The sequence below is a fragment of the Mauremys reevesii genome, linkage group 4 (genome assembly GCF_016161935.1).
Source record: "Mauremys reevesii isolate NIE-2019 linkage group 4, ASM1616193v1, whole genome shotgun sequence".
NCBI lineage: Eukaryota > Metazoa > Chordata > Testudines > Geoemydidae > Mauremys > Mauremys reevesii.
In genome coordinates this window covers 110898922-110920376 of record NC_052626.1, presented here as the reverse complement: position 1 = coordinate 110920376, position 21455 = coordinate 110898922, and the positions used below count along the sequence as shown (strand labels likewise).

At 46.1% G+C, this 21455-nt stretch overlaps 1 protein-coding gene across 7 annotated transcripts in view; it reads left to right on the top strand.

Annotated features, from left to right (window-relative positions):
- The window catches only part of TSPAN4 (tetraspanin 4), a 645425-nt gene that overhangs the window by 97613 nt on the left and 526357 nt on the right, over positions 1-21455 (top strand). For 5 of the 7 annotated variants that reach the window (XM_039535300.1, XM_039535295.1, XM_039535296.1 and 2 more), the window contains exons 1-2: positions 1569-3664; positions 20585-20660. The exons of 1 other annotated variant lie outside the window; for it this stretch is intronic. The gene's annotated coding sequence lies outside the window, so the exon portion shown is untranslated. Of the gene's footprint in view, positions 1-1568; positions 3665-20584; positions 20661-21455 lie in introns of those variants that run through there. One more of the 7 variants, XM_039535292.1, reaches the window with a different exon arrangement.

Below are 21455 nucleotides of genomic sequence, written 5' to 3'. Positions count from 1 at the left end.
TGATGCCGAATTTTCCTGTAACCTTTCACGTCTCCATAAATTCATCCCTCAGTTGCTTTGTCTGCCTCCTTATTCTTGTCCCTTGTGAAAAGGCCAAGAGTTAAAGGCAGCATCATAAGGGCGGAAGGGGGAATCAAACAGTGAGGGGATGAGTGAGGGAGCCTGGCTTTGTCCATGGCGGGTGGGATGAGTGTGAAGGCAGAAAGCAAGCCGGGGAAGGGGAGATGCTGGCATTATGGGGGTATAAGTGAGGAAGGATTATTGTTAAGTGACTCTTTAGCTCTAGGGGAACTAGGGAGATGCTGGGGAAGATAGGAAGTATTTATGGATTTGTTTGGATTTAATGCAGCAAATAGGAACCTGTATTTGCAAAGGCCTCTCAGCGCAAGCATGTCAGCTTCTTAAATGCTGGGAAAGAACATCATTATGGGCATTTGGGGACTGCTTGAGAATATAACTTTGAGTACAGTGCAGTGATCTATAAACCTTTTTTGCTTTGTGAAGAGCATGGCTACTAAAGCACAGGGGAGAGACATTTTCAAAGCATACGATTTAAAGCTGTTTTACTGTAATAAAGTGTTTGGGATAATGGAAGAACATTTTACTGCTTTGGCTACGGCCCCGTCTTTCACTGGAGAACGGGGTGGATGTGTTGGCCATACAATCCACTTATGTGGAAAATCAGCCACGCTCCTTTTAAAGTGAGTGAAGCTACACCAGCTGAGAATCTGATTGACAAGGTTTTAGAACAGTGGAGTAACTGAGGTTCCTGCTAATTCTGTCACCAGGTTGGAGTTACGCAGCTGAATCCACAAGGTGATTCTCACTTTCCCAAGTGAGAGTGTCTCTGATCTTGCACCTAGATTGTAAGATCTTTGGGGCAGGGATTATCTGTTTGTTTTGTGTTTGTACAGCGCCTAGCAGAGTGCGGTCCTGATCCATGACTAGCGTTCGTAGGTGTAATGGTAATACACATAATAAATAATGATGGATCGAGTCCCAGGAGCCATAGTTTGTTCCCAAAAGGGCGTGTGTGAGAGGAACATGATGTGTTGCTTGCGCAGGTAGCGGTCACTGAATGAGATCCTGGTCAGCAACATGCTAAGGAAACCTAGGGGCTTGAGAAGAGGAAGGTGAGCATGATACCTGCCTACTTGGCCATATGCAATGTTGGTCTTGCTGACAAGCGTGCCCTGTTGAGGGAGAACCCAGTGCCATATCATGAACTTGGATGTAATTTTGGGCACCCACAGCAGCTTAACCATTTAATCACGTGAAATGAGTCTGGGTGGGGACAGGTGACAGTTGCTGGAGGTCACCTTTCTTGTATTAAAGAAATGAGGCAGGGCCACGTGGACTAATGATGAGCTGTTAGGCAGTGTGACAGGGTGCTAAGCAGAAAGCTGCTTAGCCAGCCCCCTGTCACTCCAGCTCCAATTAAGGGAGGTGAATTGGAGCTGAGTAGATCACCTAGCCCTGATTGGGGAAGCTGGAACAACTGCTGCCTCATCAGGCTGGGGCTGGATAAAAGCCCCAGGGGAAGGCAGCTAGGGGAGGAGCTGGGAAGAGGGGAAGCAGCTTGTCCTAGCTCTTTCTGGCTGGTAGACAAGCAGAAAGGGATTGTATGTATTGTGGTGAAAAGGTGGTGGGAACACTACCTGTAAAATAAAGCACCAGGTGAGCACTGCAACAAGGACTCTGAGTGACTTTCTCAGCCCAGTGCGGGCAGGAGGCAGGTGGGCCCATCAGGGAACCTGCTACATGTGGGGGCTTGTCCGGGATCTGTGCCAGAGCAAGAGTTTGGCTGCCCGAGATGGAGGAGACCTTGCATTGGCTAATCAAGCAGCAAGAAGAGCTGCAGAAAGCAGTACAGACCTTTCAGCAGTCCCAGCAGGTGGAGAGGCAGGCCCTGCTCAGCCGGCAAGCTGAACAGCAGAGGAGCCTGCAAGACTCCATTTGGGAGCAGACCACCATTCAGCAACAGCTCCTCCAGAAGGCGATGAGTCCCCCGGGAGGGGATGGCGTGCGGGCACTGGGCTTAGGACTATATAAAATGGGCCCGGCAGATGACCCTGATGCCTTCCTAGGCATGTTTGAGCGGGTAGCCATGGGAGCAGGATGGGACAGGACAACCTGGGCCCTGCAGGTAGCTCCCTTCCTGGCCTCCCTGAGAGGACAAGGGTATGGGTGAGACTGCACCAACTGGGCACAGTGGAGGCTGCGGTAAAGCTGACAGAGGAGTATGTGGAGGCAGACTCCCTCAGGAAGGAGGGGCACCCCACAAGGAAGAGGACCGTCGGAGGAAAATCCCAGGAAACGCTGACCGGAAAGGGTCTGGAGAAAAAGCGGGAGACCACTGGGGGAGGTACCACTGGGACCAGGCAACTCATCTGCTGGCAGTACAGGGGAGTAGGACATAAAAAGCAGGACTGCCCAGATATGGACTGTGGCTTTGTGGAATTTTGTGGGTGGACCAACTCTGGAGGGTGGAGGAAGGGGCGAAAACTGTCCACCATTCCGGTTAAGGTGGGGAGGAAACCCCAGCGGAGTCTGGTGGACTTAGCCTCAGCCTGCCCTCTAGTAAGGAGGGGGCTGGTGAAGCCGCAGGGGATAATTCCTGGGGCCAAAATCTGGGATGCATCCATGGGGATAAGAGGCAGTGCCCAATGGCCCACGTACCTCTTGAGGTTGGAGGCCAGTTCTATTGGAAATGGGTCAGGGTGGTAGAGACCATGCCATACCCTGTGGTGATGGGACCCCTGGCCCAGAGGGAAGGGAGATTGGGTGAGGAAAGAGAGAGACCGGTTGAGGTCTCTCAGCTAAAGAATCCTAGACAACAGAGCCCGAGTCAGGAAGGACAGGAGATGGAAAAGGTTGAAAGCCTTAGACAACAGAGCCCGAGTCAGGGAGAATGGGACAAGGAAAAGGAGAATGAAGATAGGGAGGGAATATCCACCCCAGGACTCTCAGCAGAGTCAGTGGGCCCAACAGAACGCTGTAGGCAGACCCCTAGGAGACGAGGCCCGAATACTGCTTCAGGGGTCTTGGGAATCAGAGGTCCTGGGTGCCCAGGAGGAAGCCAGGGCCAATCCTGAATCCCTGCCAGAGGTGAAGGAGCGCACTGAGGGGTGTGACTGGTGTGATGACCTCTGGGCGGAAGCAGTGCTATGGGATGGCTGACCCCCAACGCAATGTACTTTCTGCAGATGGGGGATGGCTGAACCTTGCAAGGAAGCCCCAGTAGGTCACTCAAAAGATGAAGACCTCCCTACTAGGGACCCACCTGTTAGAAAGGGGAAGAAGGGACCTGGACAATCAAACTGAGTGGTTTGGAAAAAGGAGGGAGGTGTGTGACAGGGTGCTAAGCAGAAAGCTGCTTAGCCAACTCCCTGTCACTCCAGCTCCAATTAAGGGAGGTGAATTGGAGCTGAGTAGATCACCTGGCCCTGATTGGAGAAGCTGGAACAGCTGCTGCCTCATTAGGCTGGGGCTGGATAAAAGCCCCAGGGGAAGGAAGCCAGGGGAGGAGCTGGGAAGAGGGGAAGCTGCACTAAGGGAGAAGTAGCTTGTCCGGTTGCTCTCTGGCTGGTAGACAAGTAGAAAGGGATTGTATGTATTGTGGTGAAAAGGTGGTGGGAACACTACTTGTAAAATAAAGCACCAGGTGAGCACTGTAACAAGGACTCTGAGTGACTTTCTCAGCCCAGTGGGGGCAGGAGGCAGGTGGGCCCAGCAGGGAACCTGCTACAGGCAGGAACTGAGTTGACTGGATATGGATGTCTGAGTCTCACCCACTAACACTCTCTGCAGACTAGTGAGATGAATTAATCTCTGAATAAAGCTGTTGGGAATGTTCCGGTGTGATAGGTCAGATGCATGAGAAACAACCCATAATTTAGGGGTCAGAAGGTGGTTTCGTAAGTCTGGTTTCCTGCTCTGCTCAACCTGAGAGTAACTCTTAGCAGCTCACTCTTTACAGCCTTTCCTGAGGGAGTAACTTCCTTCAGCCAGATCCCACTCCTTGTCTGGCTTCCTGTGGTAGATATTCTGCTCCTACTTCCTACCAACTGTGAGTCTTGATCTGTACCATCTCGCTCTAGCATTCACACTCTATTCTGTTCTGTCTTATATCTGATTATTTTCAGTTTGCTTCTGCCTTAAAGCCGTGATCCAGCAAAGCACTTACCAACATGCTTAACTTTTAAGCATATTGGTAGTCCCACTGAAGTCAACATCAGTTCTCAGAAAGTTTTAAGCATATGCTTAAACGCATTGCTGGCTTAACACCTTAGACTGTAAACTCTTTGCAGCAGAGCCCTGTTAAGAGTTTAGCCGCAGATCAGCCACAGCACAGTACTATGTGCACTTACGGCACTGTATAGATTGATATTTTCACACAGCAGCTACTTGGATTCTAGGTAAACGCAAAGAAAAAGTAATGTTGATACAACAATTCAGCACTACAGAATACAGAAACATGTTCCTTTCACTGCTCCTTTATAATAATAAAAATGCTCTATTCTTGTTATGCATGAAGGCTCTCGCTTAGGACAATATTTATGCAGGTACTTAAGTGCTGTCTCGAGCAGAAGTGCATTCTTGAATTGAGTACTTGATCTCTGTACTGATTCCCATGCTTTTTCTCTTGTCTTCTATGCCCCAGAAACTGAAGTATGCTGGGTGATCTGAATTCATGCTTATACAGTCATTTTAGCAGCTTCCCCGCATCCCTGTAAGACACAAAGGCATTTTGTTTTTATTACAGCTGCGTGTGCAGGTTTTTCGAAAGCTGGCATTAAACCAAGGCTTCTGGGAAGTGTGTGCAGGACTGCATGACGCTAGCTGTACAAAGTTAGTTATTAACAATCGTATCAAGAAGGCTCAACCTGGGGAACTGTTTCAGAACAGGGAGATTGAGGCAGGCTGAAGGTAAAATAGAGATGGAAAGGAAAGTGGCAGAAGTTGCTGGGGTGGGATAGCTGTGTTGGGACCATACCAGTGCCCAGGAATTAGCAAGAAACATGCTGTCAAGCGATGGAACTATTAAAATACCAACAGACCTGTGAGTGACCCTTATCCTTCCTGTTTAATCTCCACTTGCAGTGGCGTTTCCTTAGTCAGCATCTGTGTGATTGTAAAATGCTCTGATCAGCCCCTCCCACATCTTCTTCCACTCCCCACCCCACCAGATGAAAGGCAACAGGGAAATGCAACACTTTATTTAATTTAGATTGTTTTGAGAGATCAACCCCTCTACCTTGGTATGTGGCTCTGTGTTGTCATCAGTGACCAGTACTATTGTCATCTCCTTCTTTCAGTTATGACCCCCCGGAAGGGATCCTTTTTGCCATAGCTAGGGGCCTACCAAATTCAGGGTCTATTTTGATCAATTTCACGGTCATAGGATTTTAAAAATTGTAAATTTCATGATTTCAGCTGTTTAAATCTGAAATTTCACAGTGTTGTAATTGTAGGGGTCCTGACCGAAAAAGGAGTTATGGGGCTGTTGCTAGGTTATTGTAGGGGGGGTTGCAGTACTGCCACCTTTACTTCTGACTGCTTCTGGCAGTGGCACTGCCTTCTGAGCTGGGTGGCTGGAGAGTGGTGGTTGCTGGCTGGAAGCCCAGCTCTGAAGGCAGAGCTGCCACCAGCAGCAGCGTAGAAGTAAGGATGGCATGGTGTGGTATTGCCACCATTACTTCTGCACTGCTGCCTGCAGAGCTGGGCCCTCAGTCAACAGCCACCACTCTCCGGCTGCCCAATTCTGAAGGCAGCAGCACAGAAGTAAGAGTGGCATGGTATGGTATTGCCACCCTTACTTCAGTGTTGTTGCTGGCAGGGCGCTGCCTTCAGAGCTGGGTACCTGGCCAACAGCCGCCCAGCTCTGAAGGCACTGCAGAGGTAAGGGTGGCAATACCGTGATGCCCCTGAAATAACCTTGTGACCCCCTGCAACTCCCTTTCGGGTCAGGATTCCCAATTTGGGCAACATGGGTCTCCCCTGTGAAATCCTGTATAATATAGGGCAAAAGCACACACAAGACCGGATTTCATGGGGCGGGGGGAGACCAGATTTCACGGTCCATGATGTATTTTTTGTGGCCATTAATTTGGTAGGACCCTAGTCATAGCCTCTTAGAGTGGAGTCCTGCTTCTCTTTCCCCTCCCTCCGTTCATTTACAACTGATTAACTAGCTTACTGTCTCGCTCTCAAGACAAGACAGACAAAGGAAGTATTATTACCCCCACCTTAGATGTGGAGAACTGAGGTTCAGAGAGATTAAGGACTTGATTCTTTTTTAGGCTGCTGAAATTCAGGGTAAAACTTCCAAAAGCACCTCTGGGATTTAAGGACAAGCTCTTAGGGTTACTCAGATGCTTTTGGAAATTTTACTCTGTTCCTAAGTGACTTGTCCAAGTTTGCACAGAGACTCTGGGGTAGAGCCAGGAACTGAACCCTTGCTCTCCTGAGTCTGACTCTGGTGCCTTAAGCCTAAGCCCCACCTTCCTCTCTGCAGTGACACTTTGAGACCAGCTCCATAGCACTAGCCCAGTTTCCATGTGTGATTTAAGAGAGTATGTTTGGTTTTCCTCGGGTTCAGTGGGGGTGATTGCCCCATTAAAGCAGATCCGCGATGTTTTCCACTGGAGTGGAATGACATGGCTGCCCATAATGGCAGGTGCTGTTCCATACGGTCACGTATTATTCTGAGGTTGCTGATGGTGACCAAAATGCTTCCTTGGGCTTTCTAAGTACATGTGGTTGGGAAATGTTTGTTGTTGATTCTGTCTGGAAGATGATAGTCTAATTTGTACAGAGCCCTGAATAAATTCCTTGTTATCCTTCTCAGCCATCTGTAAAGTGAGAGTCATACCTCTTGTCACAGCCAAAAGAGAGTGTTTCCTAAGGCATACCACATATTTACAGGACTTGAGGAGGGGGTTGTAACAAGATGACTAATTCTGGGGATGTACTGTAGTCTGGGGAATAACTGAAATGGCTTAAGGAGGTAGCCAGGAGTAATCTAAAACTGGAATGTGCTAGTCAAAAAGACGACATAAGGCCTGAGGGTTTGCAGCAATGCCTGGTGGCAGTGACTAGCGGAAAGCAGTCTAAAATGGCATCTCTCAGACGGCTTTGGCTACACTTAGCGCTTCAAAGCGCTGCCGCAGCAGCGCTTTGAAGTGTAAGTGTAGTCAAAGCGCCAGCGCTGGGAGAAAGCTCTCCCAGCGCTGTCCGTACTCCACCTCCATGTGGGGAATAATGGACAGCGCTGGGAGCCGTGCTCCCAGCGCTGGGGCTTTGACCACACTGGCGCTTTGCAGCGCCGCAATTTGCAGCGCTGGAGAAGGGTGTGTTTTCACACCCTGCTGCAGCGCTGCAAATTTGTAAGGGTGGTGGGTAATGCTGCTTTTGCCCAGTGAAGAGGTTACAGGGAGGTGAGTATTAGTTTCTCACAGAGCTACAGTAGGAGCTTGTGAATAAATCAGATTGTTTAATGAGAGCCTCAGTAGCCTGTGTGTTTAAAAAAAAAAAAAAGTATCGGCTCAGGCAGGAATCTACTTTTCGACCCTTAAGGCCTGACCTCATGCTCATTTAAGTCAATGGGAAGATGCTGACTGACTTCAGTGAGCTTTGGGTCTGGCCCTTAGGAAAAGTATCATTATTATCCTGTCTGTCAACATTTCATTGGCCCTAGGAAAAAAGAACCAAGTCAGGCTGCTGTAGGAGACCTTCAGAGCTTGGTTTATAGAGGGGCTGAGTGCCCATATCTACCATTGATTTTAGTGGATGTTCAGCACTTCTGATAATCTGTCCCTATTTCTTATTCATGAGTAGTTCTGTGTTATAGCCCCAGTACAGGTCTCATAGGTAAGTTTTACATTGTACCGTTGCTACGGTTACCAGGTTAACTGCACCTCTGACCCCTCCGGGTCTCTGAGTGCACCCCCCTTCCATTCTTGGGCTTGCACTGTCACCTGTCTTGGGATGAAACACATGATTCTCCCATTCAGACTGTACCCTGGGTTGCAGTTCCCTGTGTATCAGTCGTAATTACCTCAACAGGTTTGACTTGCGTTCAGTGCCTGCAGGTCTGTTCTCTTTGGGAGCAATGACTGTGTTAAGTAGCAATTAAAGAGCAAGTCTTGTTTATTTAGAACAAAAGTATGCAGGAGAAAACCGACTTTAAAACAATGAAACTGCCTATATGCATGCCTGCATCTCCATAAGGCTTGCCATTCCCTTCAGACTCCTTGTGTCATCCCTCTTGGTGTCAGTCCGTCCCCTAGACAGCGCCTGGCAATTAATCCTCCTACCTCTACTTGTCCTAAGAGGGGTTGTAACTGTTTCCTGGCAAAACAAGGTTTGTATTTTTCTTGGAGACAGGATAAAAAATCTTGGGAACTAATAGCTCATTCCCCATTGTTCTTCAAATGTGTGCCAGAGGTTGCTAGGGAGCTTGTGTTGCTTTCCTGCTTGTTCTTCCACTGGGTTCCTCTTAAGTTAGATCAAGACACTCATCCAGGAAATTCTAATACCCACTGTAGCTATGCAGGTTTCAGAGTAGCAGCTGTGTTAGTCTGTATCCACAAAAAGAACAGGAGTACTTGTGGCACATTAGAGACTAACGAATTTATTTGAGCATAAGCTTTCGTGGGCTATAGCCCACTTCATTGGATGCATGCAGTGGAAAATACAGTAGGAAGATATATATATACACACACAGAGAACATGAAACAATGGGTGTTGCCATACACACTATAAGGAGAGTGATCAGTTAAGGTGAGCTATTATCAGCAGGAGAGAAAAAGAACTGTTTGTAGTGGTAATGAAAATGGCTCATTTCCAGCAATTGATAAGAAGATGTGAGGAACTGTGTGTGGGGGGAATTAGCATGGGGAAATAGTTTTACTTTGTGTAATGGCCCATCCACTCCCTGTTTTTATTCAAGCCTAATTTAATGCAGTTACTTTACCTCACTGACCAGGTTGCATGCAGAATCCGTACCATTGTTTCACAGCAGTATTTTCAATATATTTCATAGCAGCCAGTCCCAACGGTGTTCATACCATTATTACATAGCGGTATTCTTAGATTATGACATAGCAGCTCCATGTCAGTCGCACTGTTCATTTTACAATGCGTGCCAGAACTACAACATTGTATGCTGATTCTGGTCAGGAAAGAGAATTTCATAAGGCTCCGTGTTATTACAAATAGGTGTCTGATGTGTGATAGGTCATCGCTCTGTCGTGCAGGGGTCCATGTTCAGGCCCATGTACTCTCTGAGCAGGCAGGAGCAGGGGAGCATCATGGAAGTGTCTCAGTTTTGGAGTGAAAGGACCTCCTTTTTGCTTTGCACTGTTACTGTGGCAGCTTCCGCTGGCTGGGTTTGGTGAGAAGCAGGACTCCCAAAGTTGCCTTAAACTGGAAGGTGCTGCCTCAGCGCCGGCCTGCTTACAGGAAGGGGCAGGGATAGAACGATCATTGCCTTGCCACCTCTTGAGGGGCATGTGCTCTGGCAAAAATGTCGCAGGGCAGTTTGCCATCGTTGCATCTGGCTTTTGCTGGTGTGGATGCACTAAGGGCGGTAGCTATTCTCAGTGTGAGGTGAAAAGGGGTCTATAAAGGTAAAAATGTGGCCTGTCCTAATACTGGGAAGTTAAACACTTAGGGTATGTCTACACTGGCAAGTTTCTGTGCGACAAGTTATACCACTTGTATTAAAACGCTGCAGCTGCAGCAGCCCAGAGCTCTTTAAATCTGGCCCTACCCCAGCCGCCGGAGCCGCAGGCGGGGTATATAAAGGGTTCTGGGCTGACCGCAGCCGTGTCAGCCCAGAGCCCTTTAAATCTGGCCTCAGCCCAGCCACGGGAGGGGGGTTTAAAGAGCTCTGGGCTGCCCGCTGCAGCAGGGAGCCCAGAGCCTTTTAAATCCCCGCTGCGGAAGCCGGTGCTGTCCGGCACGGCGTACTGGCTCTTGCGGGTACGCCGTACTGGACGGGACCGGCTTACTTTCACCTCTGGAGCCAGGGGAGGGGAAAACCCCGACATCAGCCCCTGCTTCCCTCCCTGGGCTCTCTACACAGCTCTCTCTCTCTCTCGCCTACACACTCACACTCGCCTCTGTGTTCAACAGCACGGGCATTCCACATGAATGGTTTGCTTTGTGTCCTGGACCAGATCAGCACAGCACCCAAGGGTTTCAGAAACGGTGCTTTGAAAGGGGAGGGGCACATGTCTCCAGGGCAGCCAAGTTGAAAACAATGAGCAGAGCGGTCACTTGAGGCATTATGGGGCAGTTTCGGAGGCCAGTTACAGCGCAGAAAGCAATCAAGTGTCTACACCGGCAATAGAGTGATGGAGCCTCTGCGCAAATAGCCTTGCAACTCTTGTCGAGGTTTTTTTTTTTTTTTTTTCAGCGCTGCAGCTGAGGAGTTTCTGCGCACAGAGTGGCTTGGCAGTGTGTACATGTCTGCAGTTTGAGCACAAAAAGCTGCTTTACTGCACAGAAACTTGCCAGTGTAGACAAGCCCTAAGTCATTAACCAGCTGCCTAAATGCTGTGTGTGATTGCCTAGTTAGCCTGTCGAATGACACAAGGAAACTAGGTGGCTGTGACTGTGGGACTGGAAGTCACTGTGGTGAAGGTGGGCTGCTTTCCCTCTCTTCCCTCCATCAGTGCCCCAAATTGTATATGTTCCTGGCTGCATGTGAATTGCACCTAACCTACTTTTCTCCTGTGTAGTGTTGTGCAACAGAGCCGGCTGCTCTCTGGTACCTAATAAGAGCCTGGTACTTTATTGTAATGGAATGAAAGAGCAGCTGCCTACACACTTCTCTTGTGGGCTCTAGCTGTCAATCTCCTTGTTTCATGAGCACCAGTGCTCACAAGGCATAGACAGGGAAATGTCAATTAAAGACACAAGTGGGAGGCAGTTCTTGGCGTGAAAGTGCAAATTTATTTTCCTTGGGGTGATGAACGATTCCTGAGACACCCATGTGTACCCTGTGTGTGATGTGCAGAACTTGCCAGCTGCCATTCAGTTGGGTTTACGAGGCCTGAGTTACATTTTGAGTTTCTCCGTGTTTCTATCTGAAGCCAAAAAATGAGCCTAGATTAACATAGAAAGTCTGGAAAACTTGGTAACACTTCTGGCAAACCACAAAAGTAAACATAAATATGATAGATTTTTTTATTTTTTTTTAAGGCCAGAAAGGGCCACTCTGATTTGCTGCCATAGAATATCACACAGCAGTTCCTGCACTGAGCCCAACCATTTGTGGTTGAACTAGCTGCGAATAAGGATGGTTGGTGGTTAGAATGCTAGCCTGAGATTTGGGAGACCTGGGATCAGTCCCCTGCTCTGTCCCCAGACTTCCTGTGAGACCTTGGGTAAATCAGTCTCTCTCTGCCTCAGTTCCCCATTTGTAATATAGGGATAATAATACTTTCCTACCTCATTCATTGGTAATCTGTCAGTGGTTAATTATCTTCATTGTTAAGATTTGTGACTTATTTCCACTTATTGACCCAAGTTTGGTATGGCTGTATGAACCATGAGTGTGAAAGTTATGAGTGAGTTGTGCTGGTCATCATCTCAAACAAATGCCAGCATAACTATTATCCCATACCACACTGTCAAGTTTTGTGTATGCCATGTGTTCGGGACAGACCATTTGTATTGGTGCTGTTTTTCATATTCCTCAGCCAGTAAGGCCAGGCGCTCTTAGTGCTGTGAAGCTAACTGTACAGGGCAGGAAGAGAGAGAAATAACTAAAAATGTTTAGAAACTTCTAAAAATGATCTAGAGCAGCTTGCCGTGATTGTTGAGGTCACCTAACAATCCCTGGCCCCCAAATGGCTCCTTCCTCCCTGTTGCCCACACCGACCTCCATGGTTTTCTGACATTCTTCACTGTATGAGGAGAGGCGGGTGGAAACTCAAGCGCCCCGGTGAAAAACAAAGGCTCATATAGACGGGATGAAACATAATAAATGCCTCAAAGCCTATGCTGAGGCTGTATTCCAGGCCAAGAGAACCTTCCTATCAGCCTCCATTGAAATTGCCAAATTCGATCCCAAGGAGCTATCCAGGGAGATTAAAATACTTTCAACTCCAAGTGTCTACAGTCTGCATCAGAACCGAGCAGCAACCACTGCAAAGAACTGTCGTCTTAATTTGTTGAGAAGATCACATATGTTTGGGAAGCCTTCTCAAATGACATAGATCTGCTCTGCTTATACCTACCCACCCACCAACCAACAGCTGACCTGCATTCACAGAGTTCTGTAAGTTCACTCATCAAGGAGTTCTGAACACCCAAAAGGAGTCTTGACACAAGGTTTGTGAATCTGACCCAGGCCCTTCTGGCTTTTGAAAGAGAGTCATGAACAACTGGTGCTACTCCTGACTGAAACAGTCAATGCATCCTTCACTTCCTCCTTCACACTGAAGAAAACTAGGCTAGTTCTGACGTACCCAGTGAAGCACCACCCAGTATCAAACCTTCCTTTCCTGAGCAAATTCAGAGAGAAGCAAGCTAGCCAAAGGCCAACTACATGCTCATCTAATTGAAGCTAATATTCTAGAACTGGCACAATCTGGATTCAACTTAGTACATGGAACTGAAGCTGCTGTGGTGGCACTGATGGATGATCTCCTCCTGTCAATGGATAGAGTATAGACCTCTGTGCAAACATTTAAGACTGTTGACCATGAGGTACTGCTGTCTCACTTGAGTGAAGTGGCAGGGGTCCATGGTACTGTGCTAAATTGGTTCAAGTCTTTCCTGGAGGGAACTCTTCCAATGACTAGTGTTGGGAAACTTCACCTCAACCATTAGATTACTCACTTGTGGATTCCCCTGACGATCAATTATTTCTCCAGCTGTTTGCAATGTCTAAATGTAGCCATGAGATGAACTTGTCAAACAACATGGACTTGAAGTGCCATCAATATGTAGATGACAGACCTCTACTTATCCTTGTTCACATATGATCATACCATTACCACCAAGATGGCCCTGTGCTTGAATAAGATCGGCTGATGGATGAACAGCAGCTGGCTGAAGCTGGACCAGAACAAGATGGAAGTGACGTTGCTGAGTAAAGGGAAGTGTTTTGAAGAGTTTGCAGCCATGGTGCAGTCTCCTTTGGTTGAAGATACGCACTCACAATTCAGTCTGTCCATAGTTTAGTGGTACTCTTGAATTCTTTGTTGATGCTAAGCTTTCACAAAGCAGGATCCCTGAGTAATGTGTTCCATCATCTCCCATCCACTAGGAGACTCCATCCAATCCTGGTGGATGATGACATGGCCTTGGTTAATCATGCCTTCGTCACCTCTTGGCTGGACTACAGCATTGCACTATACTTGGGTATGAAGCCTTCAGCTCTTAGAAAACTCCTACTAGTACAGAACACTGCAGTGCATCTTCTCACAAAACACAGGCTACTGCAAACTCATTCAATCTTTCTTCTAAACTGGCTTCCCATAGAGTTTCAAATTAAGTTCAAGGTCTCAATCCTTATCTTTAAGGCATACCACGGTCTGAGGCGCTAAAAGATTGACGAAAGCTCCAGGCTGAAGATTGTGGTCAACATCTCATGCTCCTCTAGTGCACTGGACACTGGAGCCTTCTACAATAAAGGTAAAACTCTTTTTTTCTGTGGGAGAGAATTTTCTCAGGGGCTGGTCCAAGACTGTGAAATGAATACCGCCAGGAACTCAGGGCTATCACAAACTGTACCACCTTCCACTTCAAGTGCAAGGTGCTTTGTTTGACTTGCCTTCTTTAACATAAACACAGAGCGGTGTGTATATTTTCAAAAAACAAAACACACACCTTACTAAAACAAGACCGTCCACTGTACACACGTCTCCCTCTGAGGAAATGATGGGAGAATAAACAACATATGATAGATGTTAGTCATGTTGCTTAGTGGACTACTAGAAGGCACTCTGATACTATGGTGGTAAGGGTTTTATAACACATATATAGAACAGATTACATATCTCATAATTTGCCAAGTCTATCACTCTCTGCTCTGGGTCAACTGCTTTTGAATAAACGGCAGCACTAATCTATTCAGTTGCTTCATCACACTATAGTGACAGAACCAAGACTAGGAGAAGAATGTTGTCCAGTGACCATAGTCACTTTCATTTGCAGTTTTGTGGATTTTGCACAAGAATATAGCATCCCAATGAGCTAATAGCTAAGTGAGCCAGTGTTTGTCATGATGACAGGTTTCAGAGTGGTAGCTGTGTTAGTCTGTATCAGCAAAAACAACGAGGAGCCACGAGGACTCCTCGGTGTTTGTCATGTTATTGGGGACGTAGTTATGAACGGTCGGAGCCTTACTAGATCTACTATTCACCAAGGGGTTGATCCACCACTCACCGAAATCAATGGAAGTCCTTTTATTGACTTCAAGGGACTTTGGACTGGGCCCCACTTTTCCCACTGTGACTTGCAGAATGGACATACAGTGCGACTGGTTACTCAGTGCAAATTAATAACTGTGCCTTCAGCTGCCCTTGCACTAGCTCCATGAAAGCTCAGACCCACTACTCCAGTTGCTAACAACGGTACCCCTGTGTATAGCAGAAGATCTTGGGGGTCTTAGTCATGAAGTCTGAAGTTCAAAAACAGTTCAGTGTCCTTTGGAGACAGTGCTGAGGCAGATGTCGATGGAATCAGGCAGTTTCCGCAGGTGAGGATGGGATGTGAAAGGCAGAGAGTTCAGGAAGTGTTGGACTAGGTGAAAGATGAGGGAGCATCAGTGCTGAAGATGGGAGAACACAAGAGGATACTTCAAGTGCTGAAGCAGAAGCAGATGTCAATGGGATATAGCTTGTCTATTAAGATGCCAGTTCTATAGCACCTGTTGATGGGACAGTTTCATCAGGCAATGAAGTGTTGCATGTCTTAACCTTCTGTTAGGGTAAGGTAATGTTTTGTAGCATTCAATGTGAATTGAAGGAAAATAATTTGAAATAAACAGGCTGGAATCAATTGAATTCTCACTTGAAAAAATATACAGGCAACAAGCAAAATGTCCCTTTAAAAAAATCAATGTAGTTTGTTGGTATTATTCCCCTTTTAAAAAAATCTTAACAACACATCTGTTTTTATTTTCCTCTGAGCTCCACGTTCAGCAGGACGTCCCAGAATGGACATTCCCAGGTGCCTTTCTTTGTGCATGTCTCTGGCTACTGAATCCCCTGTAGAGACACAAGGGGTGAGATGACCAAATTTGCCCAGATGTGCTAATAAAAACCTGTTCAGGCAGCATGTCAGGCGCAGAGTTACAAACAAGATTGTGATGGTAGGAAAGCGGAAGGCAAACTGAACCATGTCACTTGAACTGGTTAAGGCAGTTGTCTGATCTGGCGGTGAGAGGTAGCCACCTGCCTACCTTCCAGGATCATCACTCTGAGTGCATGCGCACATAGAGGACTTAATAATGCCACTCACCAGCTTGTCTGGGAGGAATGGAGCCTCTTTTAATGGCCTCTGGTAGTAGACCTTGTCTTCTGGCTAATAGAAGGCTGGTAAATGTCAAACCTGTGTGTATCTCAGATCCTGGGAAGGAACATTGCTTTACGATGGCTTCTGCCAAGATATGCTGAGTGAAGCAGTAGGTCAGCACTCCAGCCTTTCCCCTCCTGCCAGGGTCACAGCTAAATGTATTAGGTGATCTCATCCCACTCAGGAATGTATTTCTGCATCAGAAAGTCTCCACCCAGTTGGGTCCAACTTATTGTATATTTTCCTGAGAGGCTCGGAACTGTAATCATAGGGTGGGTGCGGTTATTTTCTGGTCAAGATTAGGATGCATTGCCAGAGTTGTGTTTATGGGAGTCTAGCACAACATCAGTGCACGTTATTCAATACAGACAAGTGCAAAGTTGTTCACTCAGGAAGGAAAATTCAAATGCACAACTGCTAAATGGGGAATAATTGGCTAGGTGGTAGTACTGCTGGAAAGGATCTGCGGGTTATAGTGGAGCACAAACTGAATATGAGTCAACAATGTGATGCAGCTGCAAAAAAAGGCTAATATTCTGGGGTTTATTAAGAGCAGTGTCATATGTAAGACACGAGAGAGAATTGTCCTGCTCTACTTGACACTGGAGTACTGTGTCCAGTACTGGGTGCCACATCTTAGGAAAGATGTGAACAAATTGGAGAAAGATTGAAAAAAACTGGGCCTGTTTAGTCTTGAGAAAAGAGGACTGAGGGGGGAACTGATAAGTCTTCAAATATGTTAAACGGTTTAACAGAGAAGATGGTTATCATTTTTTTTCCCCATACACGCTGAAGGTAAAACCAGAAGTAGTTGGCTGAATCTGCAGAAGAGGAGATTGAGAGGTTAGATCTTAGGAAAAGCTTTTAACTATAAGGTAGTTGAGCTCTGGAATTAGGCTTCCAAGGGAGGTTATGAAATCCCTGTCATTGGAGGTGTTTAAGAACAGGCTGGACAAACACCTGTCAGGGATGGTGTAGGTGTGGCTCTGCTACAGTGCAGAGGGTTAGACGTGATGTTTTCTCGTGGTCTCTTCCAGTCCTACATTTCTATGATTCTATGCCTCTGTTTTCGTAACACCCACTTTTAAACATTCCAGCAAGCAGCAACAAACGATGCTGGAGAAATGTAAGCTGTGTTGCAGGTGGAAACCAGATTCCTTACCCCAGACATAGAGAAACACAATGCAGGTTCTGACAACCAAGGTTTTGGAAGGGGTAGGGGAAGGGAAGGGATTCACACTACCTGTCTTTCTAGTTCAACGTGTCCTGGTTCTAGAGAACTGGTCTGTCAGTGACATGTCTGTAATCAGCATTTTGAATTAAGGTTCTGGTGCTCAGTTTGCTATCTCACTCCAGGATGCAATTCCTCCACTCAAGATCATGCCAGTGAATGGGCTAAATAACTGTGAAGTGAGCCAGAAGAAATCTGCTAAAGAGTTAGAAATTGTCAGAGATTTTCCATTAGAGCGACTGTAGTACACTGGAGTGCGACTGTATCTGCAGTGCACACCGGAGGAAGAACAGGAAACATTTAAAACAGTCCAGAATCACTGGAAAATAATAAAATAAAACACACCATTGGATATAGTATTAATGAGTTATGAGAGAAACTCTGTATTATTAATCTGAGACATTGTGTAGTTTGTTCTTATTACTAGTAGTAGAAGCATTAAAGTAGCACAGAGCCCCTATTATGTTAGCCAACTGTACAAACACATAGTAAGAGACAGTCCCTGCCTCAAAGAGCTTACAGTCTTAAGAGGCAAGACCGACAAAACGTGGGAGGGGAAACAGAGGCATAGGGAGATGAAGGGTCTTATCCAAGATCTCACAGCAGATCATTTCCATAGCCAGGAAAAAACCCTCAGGTCTCCTGAGCAATTTACTATATGGACTTCAGTGGGGGTACACCTGTATGATGGAAGATTTAGGCCCAATGTGTGTGTGAGCTGATTCCTTGAGAGATCGGTCATAGGTTTGCCACCATTCAGGGTGTGGGGGCAGATGATGGGAGCCCTGTATCTTCTGTTTGTTTTTTAATAAATAAATAAAAGCAAGGGAGAGGAAATCAGAAATCACTTCATGATTCCTGTGACGCTGCCCTTGCCTTGGGAGATGTTTCCAATGTGTTTCTTGTCAAGAGAAAGAATAGACAGCTCTCTGAAACCATTATTTAGCTCCATTTGTTTCACTGACTGCTCATCTCTCTTACTCTCCAAGCCAAACACCTCCACTCCCTGTCGCCCACCCCCCCAAAATCAGAGATACAGACTTCAGTGCTGAGCCTTGAAGCCGCATATTGAGCCAAATCCATGTCAATCCAAAGGGACAAAACCCACATCAGCTGACTTACTCCAGCAGGTTAAAATGTTGAGAAAAGAGGGATCCTTTCTAGTCCTTATCACACAGGCACCTAACTCATTCTTTCCCAGACAGTGAATTTGATTTTAGTGGAGGACTCTCTGTTATGACTCAGGCATGCTTAAAAACTAGGGCTTGGTTTTCAGCTTCCTTCTGCCTTAAAAGGTGTTGCTGCTCCTGGTATTTTGTCAATGTAAGATTTTTTTTTCTTTTAAAGACTTTTAAAAACTGTCAGACAGCTATATCTGCTCAAGAAACACTTGGTGTCAACTTCATTAATTCTCAGTTTAAAAATAAAGCAACCTTTATGGAAAGTATTACTGATTCTCCGCAGGGCCAGGTAGCTTTATATGCCAGTGAAATGTCAGACAGAAACATTCCTTCACCTAGCAAGGATCTCCGTTGTCTTGCCTGATTTCCTTTTTGCTGGATTTGGGGCCCATCTGGAAATTATTGGCATTCAGCACCTGGAGCCACTCGCTATAAATGTGAGTTAAAGTATGGTAAACCAATCTGAGTGGTGGTGACAGACTGACTATGTCCTGAACAAACCTTATGGAATTAAGGTAAAGTTTACTGAATTCAGTTAAATCTTATCAAGTTAAGGTTAATACCTTTTGGGCACATAGTATTAAAACACAATTGTGTATGTGTTGTTGTGGCATTGTGTGTACCTTTTCTGCTAGGGAAGGGGGATACTAACGTACTTCCTCTGTTATCAGTCCGTTGAAGCCATCCCCCTGGAGAAGTATGCATATATTAGTTCAAACTGGAGTCTCCAGGAACCATTGGACAATGAAAGGGTTTTTGGATAAATAGCCTGGTTTTAAATTGTCTCAGAGCCTTCCTCCTGATCCAGCAAATGGACAGGTCTACTGGGTAGGGTTGGAAGGTCTGGGTGCTTGTTCTGAGCTGAAACTATGATGAACTGGTAACCCCTTGGGTTGGGGGTTTGAAGGACTGTTCCTGATGGAATCCATCTTAGCACTGGGGGTTAACACTGCTCATTTTATTAGCATGCAGGTAGGTTCTTTTATTGTTTTTAATGTTTTCTCTGTCATGCTTTTTACCCTAAGAATAAAGTAGGCTTGCATAGGAAGTGCTGTTGTACTGTTATAACAGTAGAAGTTACAGCTGTTAGCCATCTCTAAGGCCAAAACAAGCAGGTTCTGTTTGGGCAGCCTGTCTCTACCGGGGATAACATAGCGTAGTCAAGGAACTGTACAGCTTGGAAATACTCCAGTCAGAAGGGGGAGGGAGCAGGTCTCCATCAAAGAGAGGCAACAGCTGGGATCTGGAAGCCTGAGTGTAGGTGCCCTGGCTGATCCCTGAGGGGAAATAAAGGTCTAGTTACCCTGAACTGTGACAGTGGTTTGCAAGCCAACCATCTTTCAAATGAGATGTTAAACCAAGATTGTGACTGCTGGTGGTGAGTGAAGATGCTGTGGTACTTTCCGAGGAGTTGTCATGTTAACTCTGATGGTCTGGCAAAATTACTGCTAGGATGATTGGATTGTGCTTAACTAAAACCCCTTTGCATTTCTATATGGATAGAGCACACTTCTTCTTTGCTAGGGCCACATCTGTGCTGGCAACACAGTATTCACCACCTGTGGTAGCAATGATGGAAGCTGTAGTGTAGGAAGCAGAGCTTGGGTACTGTTAGTGAGTCCTGTCTACACTACAGCTTCCGTTGTTGCTACCATAGACAAAACTGCAGAACTGTTGGTGAGTTATGTATCTGATTTTTGCCAGGGTAGAGACAGCCTTCCTTCCTTAAACTGTGGTGCAGGGTTTCTGTACAGTAGCTGTCATGTTCCATACAGAGGATGTCTGTACTTTGCTAAGGGATGAACTGATTACAGTAGAACCTTTTCTCCACTTCACAGGCTTAATCCACTGAGGTTTATAAAACCCTTTGAGCAACTCAGATGAGAGGTCTTAGAAAAACTTCAAATTATTACTGTTTCTGGCCATGATCATTCTCTTCATGGAGCATATTTGCACAATTGGGTTTCTCTTGTTGGGTTTCCTACATATCATTCACTGGGACCGATAGCAGCTTGCATCTTGGAAGGATGGCAGTTACTACTTCTATAATTCTGGGGTGTGAGATCTGTCTGGAGTTGCTGCCGCTCCCCCACTTGTCCCAACATCACATTTCCACAGCAGTTTTCTTATTTTATGTATAAATTTGTGTAGACAAGAAGGTCTTTCCTTGTCTGATAATGAGCGGGAAAGCAGCCAGGGAGGTCCTCCCCTCCATCTGGTCACTCTAGGGTGACTTTTACCTCTCAGTAATTTTGCTCTCAGTAATTTATTTTGATACCAAGCTTTTATTGAGGTTTTAAGTATGTGGATAGGAGCAAAGATAAGGGGTTGGGGGCTATGGGGTAGGGTTCTAGGCAGTACTTAATTTGTGCCAGGGCTGAGCCCTGGCACCACTAGGTTTGGCAGTACATAGCCCCAACAGCTCAGGGCTTGTGGCATCAGTCATAAAAGTAAAGAAACTGTTCGAATCGCAGTATGTCTTTCATTACAGATTAAGCACTGGTGATAGGGTTCTAAAAGTGACTGGATTGAAAAGAAATCACCTCTCTCTTGCACTTCCTGCATTCCTGAAGTGTCTTCTGAGTCATTATCTGTTTAGTTTACTGATAGATGTGTTGGTTGGTTGTTTTTACAGTGGCCATTATTGCTGTGGGAGATCAAAGCTGCATCCTGGTCCATCTTGTGTGTCATCAGCAAAACTGCCAGCCACGGTAAGTTTCTGCACTTACAATCTTTTTGGTGAGGCTGCGTGACCCAGAAAGTGTCTTTGTAAAAACCACCTCTTGGTTATTCCACATTTATGCTCCATTAGTTGATTTTCTACATGAGAAATTGTTCAATTTGCCAGTCCCAAACCCAATGGCTATATTTCTTTTTTTTCCTGAATGTGCGCACTGGAAGCTCAGCATGATACCTGGAATGTTCAAGCGACATTGTCTTCTGACCATAACCACACTTTAACTTGAGGCCAGTTCAATGTGTGCATATTTGATCCTTCTCTTGCTAGCAAAATCCAGCATCAGATATATCTTTCATCTTGAGTCATGCCATTTATCCTTTGCATTGAGATGCATTTCATTTGAATCATGAAAGAGAAGGAAACATTGGTGGGGAGAGTGGGGATCAGAACCCTGTAGTGAGAGATGATTCCTTTAGATGCTTTGAAAATGGACTGGACCAAGCACTCTGGAATATAATATAGGGTAACAGTCCAGCAGTAGCAGTTGGGCAGGTTAGATGCTTTGATAGGCCTTTTGCATCTGTAATTTGTGTGGTTCTATTAATGCTTTTGAAACTGATGGCTGGGATAGTCAAAGGCGCCTAAGGGTGTTAGGTGGTTCAGTGCAAGTTGGGTGCCTAATTCACTCCTTCAGGCCCTTTTGAAAATCCGAGCTAAAAATACTCTGAAGAAAACATTTCCCCCTTCCAGTCTCAGTACAAACTTTCCATTGACTTTGCTGTGAATCTTCTGCTTTCCTTCATCAATAATTCAACAGAACATGTTC